Below are 18,852 nucleotides of genomic sequence, written 5' to 3'. Positions count from 1 at the left end.
ATGAATGTTGAATTGACTGCAGAGTGGAAAATAGAATCTGTAGCAAGATAATACTTTAATTTGGATGATAGGATTTAAAATATTAAAGCTGTGTTGCTGTCTGTGAATAATAATATTACAGGATACAGTCGTGAGCATGTAGTACGAGACAAAGCACACGCAGACACAAGTGCACATGGATCCCAATAACTCGACATGCACCCAAACAGCGACTTCTTGCCTGTAAATAAGAAGCAGTGCATGTTGGGAAAGATTCTTCTTTGTGCCAGCATGTATCTTTGATGTGATATTCAATTGTTGTCTTTATTTCTCTTGATTTGTCATTTATTTTGGTATTTGGGTATTATTTTCTATTTTTGGAAGGCTTGTGAATATATAAATATGTATTACTGATGTGTAGTGGTACAGAGTACTAGCATGAAAGATTTTTTTATACAATGTTTCTAATTTTCTTTTTTTTTTTTTTTCTAAATATGATCGTTCTTATCGGGGATGGAGGTAAAACAGATGCCAGCCTTGGTTTGTTTCTACCTCCAATAAATGGTTAAAAAATGCAGTGTGTAATGGATTTTTTGATGGTTTCTATTAAACATGGTTTAGATAGATAGATAGATCTTTTTTTTTTAATGACAAATTATATTTAATAAAAATGGAAAAAATGAGGGCGGTACATCAAGATAGAATTTGATTTTATTTGGCCTGACATGCAAGTTTAAAATTTTGATATTTCAAATTTGAAGTTAGTGTTTTTAAAGGAGGGAGAAATATGAGGGAGGAATAGATAATATTTTGGGTTTGTCAAGCTAACATAATTCTACATTTAAAATGTGCTCAAAATTAGCATGACATACACAAAATGCCCAGATGACATTTTAAAATGATGTAAGGCAACAAAGGCAAAAAAAACAAATGCATTTCAGGAGGTAAAGGACCACCCACATCAGACTCTGCGTAGGAAGGAGATCTTGAGGGACTCTGGGATTTCGAGCTGGGCGGCACTGACTTGCGGTGGCGGCAGATAAGGGAACGTGACGGGTAATACCCGTCTGACATCCATCAGAAGCTGTGGAGGTTGCCCCTCAGAACGCCCCTTCAGCAGCCCCTGGGAAACCCCACAGTAAAGCCGCACTATCACTGCTGGACAAAACCCTGCTATAATATAGTTTTATAGAGCTCACGTTTAAATGCTTTTGTACTTACCTGCACTATACGAATGAAATTGAGTGTTACTCTCTCCTCAAGGTCACTCTGAGGTGTATAGAGGCTTAAAATCTTCACAACCTGCAGCACACATTTAGAAAATTAGCGTGCCAACATAAAATTCTGCATATATAATTTATTAATGTATATTAAAATAAAATTTCGTACATAGACACACACACACCTCTATATTTGTGTATATATAAATATGTTTATATATATACAACCAGCAGGTATATCAATATCAATTATATTTGGTATGTATATCATTTATTTTATATATATATATATATATATTATTTTATAGACCGATAGATGGATGGAAAAATATTTTGAAAAAAAGAAAAGACAAAATTTGATTTTATTTTGCCTGACATGTAACTGTAATAACAGGCACGCCACCTGCTGGTTGGACAGTGCATTGCAGGCTTGGACCATGGCTTGTCCATCAGCTTCAGTCTTCTTGCTCATTTGAAGAAGCTGTGCTGCTTGTATAAGCGGCTCCAGCGTGGTCACAGCGCCCCCTGTCTGCAGCGAACGACTGCGCAGCCACTCCTCCAGTAAACTCACATTATACCTAGAATATACGGATATAAATATTCACTTCAACTCACTCAAGCAGATGTTTAAGTAACCGAAGCTAAAGCAGTTCTGACCTGATCTGCAGGCCGCGGTTCCAGCAGCACATGTCTTTGCGCAGCAGCAGGCTGTTGAGGGTGGAGGCGGCCAGCAGGTAGCCTACATGAGCTGATGGAAGGCTTGCTCCTGCAGGGCCGAGGGCAGATCCTGACGGGACAGGGCTGTGTGCAGCGCTGACAGTTCCCTCAGGACCGCTGACATAGTCGCTCCCTCCGTACTGGCTGAAGGTCGGGGATCTGATCCCGCACGCTTACGACCGGCACTCAGCTTTACTGATGATCCAGCCAGACCAGGAATGGTCTCACTTTCAAGCATTGCTGGAACTAAAATCAAGAGATGGGTACACAAGCACACACGTTATATTTTTTATTTTCACAATATACATAGAATTGATTATATATGTATATAAATTTATTATAATTAAATAATATGTTAATAATATTATATTAATTAATATATATATATATATGTGTGTGTGTGTGTACATAATATATATAATATTTATTTATATAAACATACAGAAATACACAAATATATATATATATATATATACAGTGGGTACGGAAAGTATTCAGACCCCCTTGGCTGCAATATAACAAAGAGTGAAAAATTTAAGGGGGTCTGAATACTTTCCGTACCCACTGTATATGTATATATATATATATATATATATATAAATAATAAAGTAATAAATAGTAATATTACAATATTGTACATTAACACACATATGCCTGTGCATATTATTTACATTTAATATAATTAAATTATACATATATAAATATATACATAACAAATTACATATATAAAAAAATGTATGAAATGTGTTATGTATATTATATACGTATATAAATATATTAAAAGTAAATTTTATATTAAAATATATTATATAAAATATATTATATTAGTATGATATATATAGATATATATAATATTTGTTAATATAAAGAATATGTATATAAACACTTAGGGAAAAAGGAAGGTTTATCAAGACTAAATGTGTGTGTTGTGCGTGTATGTCTATAGTAAGATTTTTTTTTATATATATATATATATATAAATAAACATTACTACAAGGGCATTGGTCATACTGTACCAATGATGGGTTGCAGGCGACTCTCAGAGATGGACAGCAGCTGCTGATAGGCCTGAATACACAGATCACTGAGCGCCCGGACAGACTCCTGCACGTCCGTCACCAGAGGCACCAGCTCCTCTGAACCCCTCATGTCCTGCAGGAGAAGAGGTAGATTTCTATGTGAAGTCATTTCTGCATAAGAAATAAAGTAATTGTTTAAGTTCAGATGTGTGACCTGGCGGGGAGAGTGCTGGTTGAGCAGGTCTTTCAGCAGGCAAGCATTCTTCAGCCACACAGCCGTCACGTCCAGATCACTGCCGTGTTTCTACAACAAGAATCACACAACAATTAAAGGTGGAGTAAGCGATTTTTCAAAAACGCTTTAGAAAACTGATTTGGGCCGACTACCAAAACAAACTTGTGTCCAATGAACAGTAAGGGGCGTGTCTACTCATGATGTGGAGGAGAGAGCGTTCAGTGCACAGGACGGACATTAGCGAGCTGAGCGACAGAAAGATAGAGATGGCGGATAAAAAACAAAAGAGGAAAACGTCTGCGGAACAAAAGAAGGCTTAAAGGTGCAATGTGTCATATTTACAACAATCTATTGACAGAAATGCAATATAATATACATTTATTAAATAAGTAAGTAAATATAATTCCTTAATTTACCTTTGTAAAGAAATCTCATTGCTCTCTGCTGTCTTTACCGACAACATCTTTACCTGTGTAGGCCACCGTAGCTTCTCTAAAGGGAGGGGTGAGCAGGGGACTGAGCCGTTGGTTGCAAAATTAAATAAAATTTACACACTGCACCTTTAAAGGGGTCATAGGATGCCCATTTTCCACAAGTTGATATGATTCTTTAGGGTCATAGTTTGGTTAAAATTTCTCAATGGTAGTGTAAAAAAACCACTTTTTTTACCCTGTCAAAAACAGCTATTTTCAGATCAAGCCGATTTTGTAGCATTTTCCTTTAAATGTTAATGAGCTATGCTGACCCCACCCCTCTCTTCCGAGCTGCTCTCAGAGAGACTTACTTTAGCCGCATTCATCGTGAATCTTGCTAATGAGCACAGGTAAGACACCAGTCCAGTCTGTGCTGAAACGCTACTGTCAATCAAACTATCGTGGGAGGGGCATCTGAGATCGGCTCGATTTGAAAAAGGGGAAAACATTTAACCAGATTAAAAAAAAAACACTGGGTGGATTTATATCATTATAATCGAATCGAATCAGGACATCTGAATCGATACCCAACCCTATTCTTGACCGTTGTTTTGTTTTGATCTCTCCCCTGCGTTTCCGCGGATGTCACTTCTGAGCGGCGCATGCGCAAAGCCGACCTCATACGTCATCTGCCCGGAACTGCTTCTGTTTACAACTCACTGTTGCGCAAGCTAGATTCAGGTGATTATTACATTTTGAATATGGATATTTTTCTTACAAAAACGCATCGATTCGCTACAGAATGCCTTTGTTCACCCCCACGGAGCCGTGTGAGACACTTTTTTTTTTGGATGGCTGATTTTTATTTAGGTTCTTTTGGATTGAAGCAATGCAACACCCACTGAGTGGCATTAAACAGCTTGAAAGATCAAAGGCAATTTTTAATATAACTCCGACTGGATTCGTCTGAAAGAAGAAAGTCATATACACCTAGGATGCCTCGGGGGTGAGTAAAACATAGCCTAATTTTCATTTTTGGGTATGGCAAGAAGTAGGACCCGTGTAAATATCGGATCAGCTTTCCAGCGCTGGAGAGAACTCAAGGAGCGGAAGGCCTGCGATTGGATGCCGAGGTTGCTTTGTTTCTTCTCGATAGGTGATAACACAGTGCAACAGCTAAAGTCTGTCTAGTACACTGGACGTGACAAAGTGACCGTTGAAAATCATTTGAAATTTGTGTCAATACATCATGAATAGAATGCAGCAGCAGTTTTCTGTTGGGATTTGTCGTGTCGTGCCACGCCGCATCCAGTGTAGACCAGGCAGCCAGTTCTGTAATCAGCGGTAAATCTCATTAAATATCGCATGCGATTTATCGTGCAGCCCTAATATGTAGCCTATATATATCTATGGTGTAGACAGCATCACTGATTATAATGAGTTCTATTGGTTTTGCTTTGTTTCACAGAACTAATCGTTGCCTGGGTTGCGTACATATGTGTGGGGCGGAGCTATCAAAATAGGGGCGTGTTTGTTTTGGTGATTTCAAATGTCAACATTGGCTACCAGAAATCGCTTACCCCACCTTTAATGTCTAAAAATCTACTCTACACACATCATCAGATTTTAACAGAACAATTAATGTGTTCATTTCTAAGCTTCACATTTCTGCTTTTTAACCCTCTTTAAAACTGGCTCCATACACTTCCAGTTTATTCCCATTTTTGCTTTTTTTAAAATGAATAAATAAATTCGAACTGGGGATGAGTTGAAATGAATTATTTGTGGCACACTGTGATAAAGGGTAAAGATATAAGTGGTTCACCTTCAGAGCGGTTTTAAAGCCGCTCACAGCAGCACTGCAGAGCCCCTTCACCCGCGTCTGGTCGCCGCTACAGTCCGCCTGCCGTACACACAGAAACAGAACCCGAGCCGCCAGTCCAGAGGCCAAAGACAAGACGCCCTCTGCCCTCACATCTGCCACAGAGAAATGTCTGCATGAATAACCGTCTCTTAACTCAACTCCAAGTGTTGTGTGTGCTGCTGACCTGTTATGAGGTGTTTGATCAGCTTGCTCTCATCTTTCTTCCTGCACTCCAGCAGTCCGGTGAGCATCTGGCTCTTCTGAGGGGCAGGAGATGTTGGGTCCTGAGACGCAGCTATGGCTACACCTGAGCGTTAAATACATTTTCAACAGTATATGTATTGTATTATGAAACTTAAAACAAACGCGTGTGAAATGTTTTGCTTGAGAAGGGTATTCATGCTACTTCTCATTAAAATAAAAACATTTGATTTTTTCCTTTGTTTGTTTTTAAAGAAAGAAATTAATACTTTTATTAAGCAAGTACACATGAAATTGATCAAAAGTGACAGCAAAGACACTGTCAAATAAATCCTGTTCTTTTGAGCTTCCTATGAATTCTGGGCGGGGGTGTATCATGGTTTCCACAAAAATATTAAGCAGCAAAACTGTTTTTAACATTGATTATAAGAATAACAGTTTATTGAGCAGCAAATCAGGATCATGTGATAGTGAAGCCTGGAGTAATGATGCTGAAAATTCAGTTTTGCCATCACATTTTAAAATATTTTCAAATAGAAAACAGTTATTTTAAATTGTAACAATACTTCACAATACGACTCTTCTCACTGTATTTTTGATCAAATAAATGCAGCCTTGGTGAGCATAAGAGACTTCTTTCAAAAATATAAAAAAATCTTAAAGACCCCAAATTTTGAAAGGTACAGTTTTAAAAATAAATGTGCTTTATTGCCATCTATAGATCCTTGAAGAGCCTTTATCTTCTATGGAACCTTTCCATTCCAAAAAAACAAAAAAAAACAAGTTCTTTAGATTTTTAAAATGTTCTTCACACAAATTTAAAAATGGTTCTTTTAAGAACTGTTCCCTGAAAGGTTCTTTTGGGAACCAAAAATGGTGGTTCTATGGCATCACCTTTATTTTTAAGGGTGCATTCACACTTGTAGTTCGGTTCTCTTGGTTTGTTTGATCCGGACCAAAAAAGAAAACGATACATTTGGTCCTGGTCCGCTGCACACGTGTAGTTCGGTTCTCTTGGTTGGTTTGGTCCGGACCAAAAAATAAAAAGATACATTTGGTCCTGGTCCGTTTAGCGTTCACACTGGCATTTTGACAGCGAACCTAAACTAAAGGCATAGTGATATGTTCACAACCTGATTGGTCGGGTTGAATGACGTATATTTCGCGACGGAACTCACCGAACACCCCAAACAAAAGCTGCACAGACCGATCGGTGTATGACCTCAAAGTACCAATTCACCGATCGGTCTGCTCAGCGCTGCTTTAAGTCGAACACACCTAATGCCGTCTGCGCGCTCATTGCTGTGTGTACTTATGATTTTATTTTCACCACCTGCGAACTCACAAAGAGCGGTTTTAAAGCCGCTCACAGCAGCACTGCAGAGCCCCTTCACCCGCGTCTGGTCGCCGCTACAGTCCGCCTGCCGTACACACAGAAACAGAACCCGAGCCGCCAGTCCAGAGGCCAAAGACAAGACGCCCTCTGCCCTCACATCTGCCACAGAGAAATGTCTGCATGAATAACCGTCTCTTAACTCAACTCCAAGTGTTGTGTGTGCTGCTGACCTGTTATGAGGTGTTTGATCAGCTTGCTCTCATCTTTCTTCCTGCACTCCAGCAGTCCGGTGAGCATCTGGCTCTTCTGAGGGGCAGGAGATGTTGGGTCCTGAGACGCAGCTATGGCTACACCTGAGCGTTAAATACATTTTCAACAGTATATGTATTGTATTATGAAACTTAAAACAAACGCGTGTGAAATGTTTTGCTTGAGAAGGGTATTCATGCTACTTCTCATTAAAATAAAAACATTTGATTTTTTCCTTTGTTTGTTTTTAAAGAAAGAAATTAATACTTTTATTAAGCAAGTACACATGAAATTGATCAAAAGTGACAGCAAAGACACTGTCAAATAAATCCTGTTCTTTTGAGCTTCCTATGAATTCTGGGCGGGGGTGTATCATGGTTTCCACAAAAATATTAAGCAGCAAAACTGTTTTTAACATTGATTATAAGAATAACAGTTTATTGAGCAGCAAATCAGGATCATGTGATAGTGAAGCCTGGAGTAATGATGCTGAAAATTCAGTTTTGCCATCACATTTTAAAATATTTTCAAATAGAAAACAGTTATTTTAAATTGTAACAATACTTCACAATACGACTCTTCTCACTGTATTTTTGATCAAATAAATGCAGCCTTGGTGAGCATAAGAGACTTCTTTCAAAAATATAAAAAAATCTTAAAGACCCCAAATTTTGAAAGGTACAGTTTTAAAAATAAATGTGCTTTATTGCCATCTATAGATCCTTGAAGAGCCTTTATCTTCTATGGAACCTTTCCATTCCAAAAAAACAAAAAACTTTAGATTTTTTAGATTTTTAAAATGTTCTTCACACAAATTTAAAAATGGTTCTTTTAAGAACTGTTCCCTTTTTGGGAACTTTGGGAACCAAAAATGGTGGTTCTATGGCATCACCTTTATTTTTAAGGGTGCATTCACACTTGTAGTTCGGTTCTCTTGGTTTGTTTGATCCGGACCAAAAAAGAAAAACCTAAAGGCATAGTGATACGTTCACAACCTGATTGGTCGGGTTGAATGACGTATATTTCGCGACGGAACTCACCGAACACCCCAAACAAAAGCTGCACAGACCGATCGGTGTATGACCTCAAAGTACCAATTCACCGATCGGTCTGCTCAGCGCTGCTTTAAGTCGAACACACCTAATGCCGTCTGCGCGCTCATTGCTGTGTGTACTTATGATTTTATTTTCACCACCTGCGAACTCACAAAGAGCTCATAAAAGGAACTTTACCTCCTCGTTGCTACATGTTTGCCCTCTGCTCTGATTTTGTTTTGGATTCACCGCTCATTCCGCGTCATCAAATAATGTCGCATAGCGTCGCATCTTGTCATTACTTCCTGTTTTTGGTTCGTTTAGAAGTATTTGGTCCGTGTTGCATTCATATTTCATTCGAACTCGAATATTTCAGTTCGTTTGGAAGCGGACCGAGACCCATCTTTTTAACGTCTCGGTCCGCTTGTTTGGTGCGCACCAGAGTTCAGATGGCAGAGTTCACACTAAACGAACCGCACTAACAGAGAAATTGCACCAAGGTTCGTTTTAATCGAACCAAACAGTGTGAACACACCCTACGAGTGTAGCATAGGTGTCCAAATACTTTTTGGATCCAACACAGACCTGCGTAAGACAGAATTCTCCTGAGGCTCACGGTATGTTTCAGTTCCTTTAGTTCTCGTCGCAATCGGATGCATTCTTGTTCTCGAACCGCCACCTGCTCTGTTAGCTCCTTCATAAACACATGAAGAAGCAAAAAATGACCAATTAAAGTACAAAGAACGATAAATGGTAAGTTCAGATGGAACAGGTACATTTATCTCAGGATCTCCAGGTGTATCTCTGTCTTGAGCCAGCTGGAGTTTCATCCTGAGATCTGATTTCTCCTGCTCCCACTGTGCTCTCTGAGACAACAGCTGCCTCTCTAGGAACCTGAAAACGTACAATGTAATGCTTTTAGCAAATGGCTGCAATATAACAAAGAGTGAAAAATTGAAGGGGGTCTGAATACTTTTCGTACCCACTGTAAGTCATTGATGACTTCCAGTGTATCGATCTGATGTACGTGAAGTGAGCAGAAGGAAACTGACTTGTTGGCCACCCGTACAGCATCATAGGCATATCTGAGATCCTCCCCCTTCATACTTTCAGCAGTGTCTTTCGCAATGCTCATATCCTCCATTAGAACGTTCTGCAGGTAACAGCATTCCTGTTTTTGTCATGACAATTTTTATTTTATTTATACAGTGAGAGTTTTTGGTTTCGATTGAATCTCTAACCAGAGGTTGCTCATCTCTCCAGGGTCTCCTGTCGGTGGGCGACGTCACGCTGATCCTCCTGACCTCCTCAGGTGAAGGGAAGACGGGCGAGCTGGAGAACGGTGTGGTGACGGGTGAAGGAGGCTCAAAAGACACAGCCGAATCTGTTCGTCTGTGTCCACGTGAACGCTGCAAAGGAAAACACACATATATATTCTTGCATTCAATTAGGATTAAATATAATTTTAACACTTAATAAAAGCGGCAAACAAATATAACATCATATAATGCATAACAGATCATTAGCTACTACATTCAAATGTGTTTTTTAATTATTATACAATGTCATATTTTCAGATTTGTACATGTACAGGCAGTGTTATTTTAGTATCACTTAGATACTATTATAGTTTTTATTAAATTAGTGTTTGTTTTTTTATTTTCTGTTTTCATTTTAATTTTAGTTAACATTTTAGTAATTTTGTTGTGTGTGTTTTTGTAATTTTTATTACTTTTTTACATATATATAGTTTTTATTATTATTATTGTTTGTTTGTCTTATTTCAGTTTTAGTTTAAGTTATTTGAGTGCATTCAGTTAAACTAAATAAAAAATTAGAAATGTTGCAACTGGCACCTGGCTGAAATAAAATAAATGTGGGGTTTTATATTTAATTTAATTTATTTAATTTATTTTTTTTAATTATTATTATTTATGTTCATATATTGTTTCTGATTTTAGTTTACTATACTGTACCTATTTTCTATTTTTTATTTATTTTATTACAATACACACACACCATATATATATATATATATACTGTATATATATGTGTGTTTATTTATATACATAACATACACATTTAATATATCACATATAAAATATATGTCATTTGAGTCATTTTCAAAAAAGATGTACCTCATTGGTGGTAAATAAGCTCATGTCTCTCAGGTTGTCGTATCTTTGCTCTAGTCTCGTGAACTCTCTCAGTAAACTCTGGTATCTCCTCCTCTCCTCTTCCAGCTCTGCTCGCACTGATGCATCTGCCTGATCCACAGTCTGCTGGCGGCTCTCTGAAACATACAGACACACAAACGCTTTCATTAGTGTTTATTCGACTTATGTTTATATTATTTTCATATATATTGTGTGTATTTCAATCCATTAAAATGAGTCTTAGTCCACCATCTCCTTCATTTATTAAACAATACATGAGTTGAGATGTGGCGGACGCATGATTCACCCTCCTGAGCTTTTTCCTGATCCTGTAAACAAATGGCCAGATCATCCCTCTCTTTCTCCAAAGAATCCCTCTCAATTTGGAGAGCTTGGATTTCCTAGAGTAAACGGGAAATAAACAAACAAAACTGGCGAATGTCAACAGAACCAGCTGCCTACAAGAAAAGAAAGTTGTTAAAACAAAATAAAGTGGCTGATGTTAACCGTATAATGTGTGACACACGGCTCACCTGTGTAAGCTGGAGAATCTCTTGGGCGGCTTTCTCCTCAGCTCTCCTCCGGTCCTCCTCCTGTTCGTCTGTGAGTGAAGGAGCAGTGTTTGCATTCTCCTGCAGCTGGATCTGGAGTTTGAGGAGGCTGGACCACAGCTGTTCCAGCTCACAGCTGTGAGCTTCTCGCTCGGCCTGAAGAGTCTCCCTGAGAGACGCACTCTCTCTCGCCTGAGAGAAGAAAACCACACACAATTCACAATATACAACACTATTTAACAATTTGAAAGTCAGCACAGATATGTCTGCAAGATGTCTGTTAAAGATTACTTCATCTGGAAAGCATCTGCTGTGTACAAACATCTTAAAGACATTTTCTAACCGTCTATTTGACATCTGATAGGAAACGTACTATAGAGGTATTGCAGATGAGCAAACACTCTAAGAAATACGTCTTGCAGACGTCAAATAGACATCTCCGTGATGTACGTGTGCTATCAGGGTTACTTACATTATGTAAAGTAGTTATCAAAGAAAAAAGGTGGCCTTTTTGGATTGATTGTTTGAAAAACGTCATTACGTGATTGTAACATTCCATCTCCAGACAACTCACTAAACACCGATACTTTCTTCCACCCTCTCACCTGTTGGTCGGCTCGCAGCTGCAGTTGCATGAGCTTGACTTCCATGCCTTTATTGAGTTCTCTGTATTTCTCCACCGATCGAGCCTCAGCACGCAGGTGCAACAGCTCTTTACGCGCCGCTCGCCTGCGCACGCAGCACTGCAGGAGCACCACTGCAGCTCTGATGCGCCTGAACCTGCGCCGGGTCAGCCAGCCTCGCACCCGCGCCTGCAAGAACACCACCGCCCACTTTGTCAGCATCTAGAAAAAGAGATTTATCAAACAAATTGCACGGTAAAATAATAATGTTTATATTAGACAACAACATTCATACATATGCACTCTGTACTAATTTACTGAACGTAACATAAAATGTCAAGCTGACATAACCTAAAACGTCATCGTTACATCAAATACCTGTTTAGATTCAGTGATCTGAAGAGGATTTGAGTATAAAATTGAGTAGAAATTTTAAATAGTTAACTATTACATGCCTCAGCTATTGACAAATGCACACATCATGAAAAGCAAATTCTTGTTATCTTACACTACTGAGTACAACAGATGAACTTTAAAATCCTACACAAAGACCTTAACACTAGACACATGAAACACAAAAAGGGTACCAATTAACTAAATTATCATTTAAGTAAAACAACAAACTTATCCTGGCACCACAAAGTTACTGAATGTGACAAAACAACGATGTAAATAAAACTGGGAAATGGTCAATGAATGCAACCATATTAATTATTTGTGCACCGGTGCATGATGGGAAAAAGGAAAATGCAACTGAATAACAAAGCCTTTTTAGCATAGAGCTAAAGTAAACCAAAAAAAAAAATAGAATCAAATAAATCTTTGGCTATTTTTTCAAGATTTAGGTAAAGGGTCAAACATTCTGTGAAATTAAACTGTAACTTTATTTGTATTTTTGTAACTATACCCAGACACGCATAAAGCACTTTACCTGTCTATAAATCCGACGAGCCTGAGTACCTCTGATGAAGGCCTGGATTTTGATGGTGGCCTCTCTGATGGTCAAATAAAGCTGTCGCACAGCCAGCACGCGGTATGTTTTCTGGATGATTAAAGCAGCACGTGTATAACGGAGGGTCCATGCCAACCTAATGGTCAGTTAGTCAATTCAAATTAGTCAGATTAGAAAAAAACTATGCAACCTGAATAGGACCTAAAAAGTCCACAGTACATATGGCGCTTTTCTACTGCATGGTACTGCACAGTACGGCACAGCTCAGATTGATTTTGGGGGGTTTTCCACTGTGTACAGTACCTGGTACCTGGTACTTTTTTCAGTACCACCTCGGCTGAGGTTCCAAGTGAGCTGTACCGTTACCAAAATGTGATGCGTAAACCCTGCTGATCACTGATTGGCCAGAGAGAATCGTCACTACCTGCGTCATTGAACTTACGACACGAGACACTAGATCCGCTAGATTAAATCAGCACAGCCAGCGAGGACGTTTTTTGAATGAACGCAACAGATTCGAACAAGCGCATCTTTTTTTAAACAACAAAATTATGGCTGTTTAGTGGTCTGTTGAGGAAGCACAGACGTTCCTCTTGTTGATAGCCGAGGAGTGGATCGTTTACGATGATGTCACGGCAGTAGAGGCAGTGCAACTATAACGACATGTCTATAATCCCGCCCACTCTAAAGCAGTACTAAACTGCAGTGGAAACGCAAACCGAGCCGAGCCGTACCATGCAGTGGAAAAGTGCCAATAGTGTGCTCTTTATGTAACACTCTAACCCACCTTCGGGCCAGGGTTCCTCTGATGTACCGCTGCAGGGTGAAGGTGGCCCACCGGAGTCGCAGATAATGCCTACGCTGCAGCCACCCTCTCACCCAGCTTTGGATCAAAACCCCTGCTGCATGTAACCGATCCCCTCTCAGCTTCTCCAGTACTGCAACCTGTCCGGCCCGGAAGAAGACCTTGGTCTTGCCAAAGCAGTACTGCTCTGGATCAGGGATGAGATCGAGAAGGGCACTCTGGCAGGAATGGTGCACATCATCCAAAGAAACAGAACCACATAGCAGCACCCGATAACGAGTGTAGAATTCCTCGTATGTCCACCTGGAGTACAGATGAAAGAGTCAGGGATGGAAGAGGGAACTGAATTGAGAGACCTATAGAAGAGTACTTGCCTGGAGGGGTAGCCTGCGGCACTGATTCGGATGGTCTCCAAGACTCCACATGCTCGCAATTGCTGCACTGCTCGCTTGGGATCAAAACTGATATGGAGAGACGAGAAAAGGTTACTCAAATTCAAAAAGACATGAACACATCGGACATCTTATTTATTCTCTTACAGAAAGGGCTGTTTGAGGTCATTGGACTTTATGCAGCGGACATAATGCGGGGTGGTGCTGTTCAAGGTGTCCATCAAAAGTTGCAGGGATTGACGAAACTAGACACACAAAGACAGAATGTGTAAGAAAAGGAGAAAATCTAAGACCTTAAGAGTCAGAGAACACATTTAGAGCATGACTATTTTCCTTTAGACAGGAGCCAGGAGAAGCAGCTCACCTGAAAGCCCACAGTTAATTTGTGCTCTCTGTGAGCTCTCTTCCCTGAACGTATGCTCCCATTTGCAAGAGAGGAGTTGGGAAGGGATCCCCCTGCTGACTCCTTCTGAAACAACTCAGCAACTAGTTCTGACTGTTGTGAAAAGGCAGAGTGAGTACAAAACTCCATTTTTCAATAGCCAAGAATTGAACTATTCAAACAATACCTGACTAGCTCTCAGTATATTGATGGGCTCCTCAAATACAGTGTCTCGGTTCTTGTCTAAAAAGCCATCACACTCGTACTGGACCTATTTCAAAAAGCCAGCAATAATATCACAAACATTTAAAGTTTTGGTGGCATCAGTTGGTGAATTATTCTCAGTAGATGTTTTCTGACCATATCAGCAAAATGCACAACGATGAAGGCAGAGTTGGACATGCGTGGTTTACGAAAGTGAGGGCTGTGGTTCAGGTGTTGGTCGTAAAGCTTCCGAGCCCAGTTCTCATTCGAGCCTTTAGGCATCTAGAAAAGAGCGATATTGGGTTGTACACCTTGATGACATGATAAGAGGGACTACAGCTCGGATTACAATGTGTAGATTCCTCACTCTGCATTCTTCATCCAGAAGATCAAGTAGGCCCAGTTGGCCTTCGATGAGTGCAATGCATGGCTGGTTATCACTGAACTCAATACGGTTCCAGGGAAGTTCCTCTCGCAGGTACTCCTCCTGCTCTAGCTGGAAAACATGCTGACGAGGACAAAAAGCATATACCACTTACTTAAAACAACTGAATGATCAAAGTTGGGTCAACAAATCAGCTAATGACAAATCAAGTTCTGAAAAGCTCAATGTAACCAAGAATAGGCACTTGTAGTATGTACACTTGGGCGAAGCAACTCTTCAAGGACTAAGTCACTCTTCACTAGACAGAAGATGTTAGACGCCTATGTACACCAAGTGCCAATATCTGGAAACTTACCCTGTTGAACTGCTGTTGGAGTTTCTCATTTGCGTAGTTAATACAGAATTGTTCAAAACTATTCCTGTCAAAAGTCTCAAACCTATAAATGATCAAAGAAAAGATTGACAAAACAATCCTACATGTACATTTTGTTGCTTTGATTATTACATACAAAGTAACTCTTACCCATAGATATCAAGAACTCCTATAAAAGATTTGGGCTGTTCCCGGTGTGCTCTTAAGGATGAGTTGAGCCTCTGCACGGTCCATGTGAACAGTTGCTCGTAAACATGCTTAGCCAGAGCATCCCTTGCTTCATTAGCCTGCTGGCCCGTCATGGGCTTCACAAGCATTTCCCCACCCACTGCTAGTCGCCTGTGGCATAGCCATTGGGCCATCTGAGCACCTTCCACCCCTAAAAGCTTGGCAAAGATGGCCAAGGAACGGTCATTGGCCTGCCAGTATGATGAATAAGAAATGTCCGTATTAGCACATGCTACTTGTTAACAAAGCAAGGACATCACTGCTCCTGTTCTTTATCTATACAGACATAAAATATAACTCAGAAATGTGCACAGTAATAGGAAATGGTGCTTGTACATCAATGTAGCTGCGGTCCCCACCACGACCGCTGGCTTGTATGTTGACATTCCCCAGATGAAGAATAGCTGCCAGTATACGAAATATCTCCATCTGCTGGTCAGGCTGCACTCCTGCAGAGATGAACCACAAGTTTTGTAAAAAGTGCGTTATGTTGTATTGGAGGAATATATGGATGTTTTTTTAGCTTACCAAGAACAGTAAAGGCATTTATTGTCCGCTCTAGCTCAACCACATCATCTGTGCCAAAAATGTGCACATCTTGTCCTTGGTTGGTGTAATGAAAGTTCTCTGCAGAATCTAGTGAGATGCAGTAATGCATGGTGTAACTGAACAAAAATGTCCAAGACAAAATAAGCATGTTTTCAGGACATCAGTTTAGGCTTTACCAAGTTTGAGTGTCCTCAACTCTGGCAAATCCCTGGAAGCACAAAGCTGGTAGAAGATGTGGTAGTTTCTCTCTTGAGCTGCCTGTTTGTGTGTTATGAAACAAAATTCGACTCAATAACAGAACTTGGTCACTGAATCATGAGATAATGTGAACACTATATGATCGAGCAAGCACCTGAAAAACAACTCTTGATTTCTCCAACAAGTAGGTCCTCATGTTTGCCCCAATTATATCCCCTTTACATCCAAATCCTATCTCGATATACTTCCCAAAACGGCTGCTGTTGTCGTTTCTGGTTGTTTTTGCATTACCAATTGCCTGCAAGGGATAAAATGACAACATGTTACAAATAGCCTCCTCCTACTTTACCCAAAAGGTCAGAAATCAAGTTTCAGTACCTCCATGATGGGATTGGATGCCAGAACTTTCTCCTCCACACTGGTCTGCTGGGCCGCACCACCCACGACAGCGAAGTAACGCATGGTGAACTTAGCAGATACAGTTTTACCTGAGCCTGATTCTCCACTGATTATGATGGATTGGTTTTTTTCCTCTCTGTACATATAATTATGATTAATAAAACCATATGTTTTGGTTAAGGTAATGTAATACAGATTCAGAATGAATTTCCCTACTGTGTACTACACTCTAAAAACCGCTGGGTCAAAACAACCCAATTGCTGGGTTTGTCCCTTTTTAACCCAGCGCTGGGTTATATTTAACCCAGCATTTTTTAGAGTGTACCATGGTAAAGTGATGGTATAAGAGGGTAATACAGTGGTACTTTGATATATACCTAATATTTCAATAATACTGCAAGGTAATTCACAGAATACCATGGTATTACCATGGTCCATGTCCAAAAACAGTACTTTTTTTTGTAAGCGAACTGTTCTTGTTATTTGCTTGCTATTGACCTGATCATAGTTCGGTACGCCTCTTCAGCCACAGAAAAGATGTGTGGCTCCATATCAGCCATGTCTTGGCCGCTGTAAGCATCAATCACCTCTTCTCCATAGATGGGCAACTGTTCATATGGATTTAATGCCACCAACACAATCCCTATTAAAGTATGAGAAAGTTGTCTAAATGAGATTAATGTGTCTCTGAAATTAAAAGTGAAATTAATCTACTTTAAAAAATATACAAGGCCATAATTTTCTATGCATAATTCACATCTCAATAAACCCAGTGCTTGGTTAAAGTTCTTTACAGTAGCCAATATAACAATGGGTAATGTTTTTTGAATCTCTGTGTTTTGAACTTTACACGCAGTAAAATAGAGGTTATTGGGCAATGGCTGTAAAGACCTGCCACTATTTTCTATTGAATTTTGCTCACCGCAGTAGGTGTAAATGCTACTGTAGTCGAGAAAGCGCACTCGCAAGTTGTGAAGTACCGCTGGCTCGTGGAGGAATGTTAGAGCCGTGAGGTCATTCTCTCCCTCCAAAATATCAGGGTTACCTAGAGGGGGAAGACCTGCCGGAGGCAATACTGGATACTCCATCTCCTTATTTAAAAATAATAAAATAGCATATATATAAATAGTTTATAACTATATAAAGTATGTAAATATTATACTGCTATATAAATAAAATACTGCTGAAAATTAGGAAAAACGTTGTGTTTAGAAAGTTTTGAACACTTTTTGATTAGTGGTTAGTGGAACATGTTCATTCTGAAAGGCTCATGGTTTCATATCAGAATCATATGTGTGTAAGTGTCTTACTCTGCCATCAGTGAGTTGGATTAGTATGTGCTGGTTTCCAGGCCGATAGTTTTGAAGCAGCTGGGCAGACACCCACACAGCTTCTGGGTCTGGCACCCACACACATGCCCCCTGAGAGACAACAGAAAGAGTAACTATTTTCATACTGATCATAATCAACAGTATGTGGCAGTTTGTGGCAAGTCCAAATTGTTTTTTTTTTGTTTTGTTTTTTTTTGTATGTGATCCTTATTTCTCGTTACATTGCTAATTAATATTACCCAAACCTTCAAATTTCAAGTGTAGGCCTGAAAACTGAAGCATACTGGCTCATCATTCAGTTGGATTTCAACAACAATTCAGGAATGAATTGGTACTGTGTGCTTCCTGCACCTGAACTAGCTATTCAATAACTTCAGGACTACTAGAAAGTCCATGGCAGGTGTGCTGGAACTAAACTGTGCAGGAAGGCAGCCTTCTATGAGCAAGATTGGACATGACAGTCTACAGGCTTGATTATGATTATGTCTCAAGATATGGATACCAAGGAAATTGATTCAATATGTTGTATGTTACACAACCGGCTCATGTGCCTGGGCAATTGTCTGTCCCACCCCAATGACACTCTTTCTCCTACATCAGCATAAATACACTCACTGCACCATTAAATATTAACACCAGCCGGTCTCCTCTGACAGTGAAAATAATACGGATGCAGATGCACACTAAACAAAACCAGACTTAATTTCTATCTATATCTATCTATCTATCTATCTATCTATCTATCTATCTATCATCTATCTATCATCTATCTATCTATCTATCTATCTATCGTTAATGGCATCCAATGAAATTACAAAAAATATATATTAAAAATTATTAAAGGCACTTACCTTTGTATAGAGCTCTGTGGTTGCCATCTGGCCAGAAAGTTAATTTCTGCTTTGGCAACTCAAAAGGAAACCTCACTACAACTTCAGCTGTTCTCTTAATTTGTGTCTCAGAGCGAGTGACTGGCTCTGTGCCCTTTGGTCTGTTAGAGATTCAGGCATCATAACCGTAATGGTAAGTTAACAGTTAATCCTCCAGCTGAGAGAGG

The 18,852-nt window shown here is 39.6% G+C and overlaps 1 pseudogene; it reads right to left on the bottom strand.

Moving 5' to 3' along the window:
- Positions 1-670: 670 nt before the first annotated feature.
- On the bottom strand, positions 671-18,673 carry LOC107655168 (unconventional myosin-Va-like; annotated as a pseudogene).
- Between the last annotated feature and the right edge of the window lie 179 nt (positions 18,674-18,852).

This window comes from Sinocyclocheilus anshuiensis, unplaced genomic scaffold, assembly GCF_001515605.1.
Source record: "Sinocyclocheilus anshuiensis isolate Anshui unplaced genomic scaffold, SAMN03320099.WGS_v1.1 scaffold735, whole genome shotgun sequence".
Lineage (NCBI taxonomy): Eukaryota > Metazoa > Chordata > Actinopteri > Cypriniformes > Cyprinidae > Sinocyclocheilus > Sinocyclocheilus anshuiensis.
The sequence above is the reverse complement of the archived record's forward strand: the minus strand, read 5'-3'. Positions and strand labels throughout refer to the sequence as shown.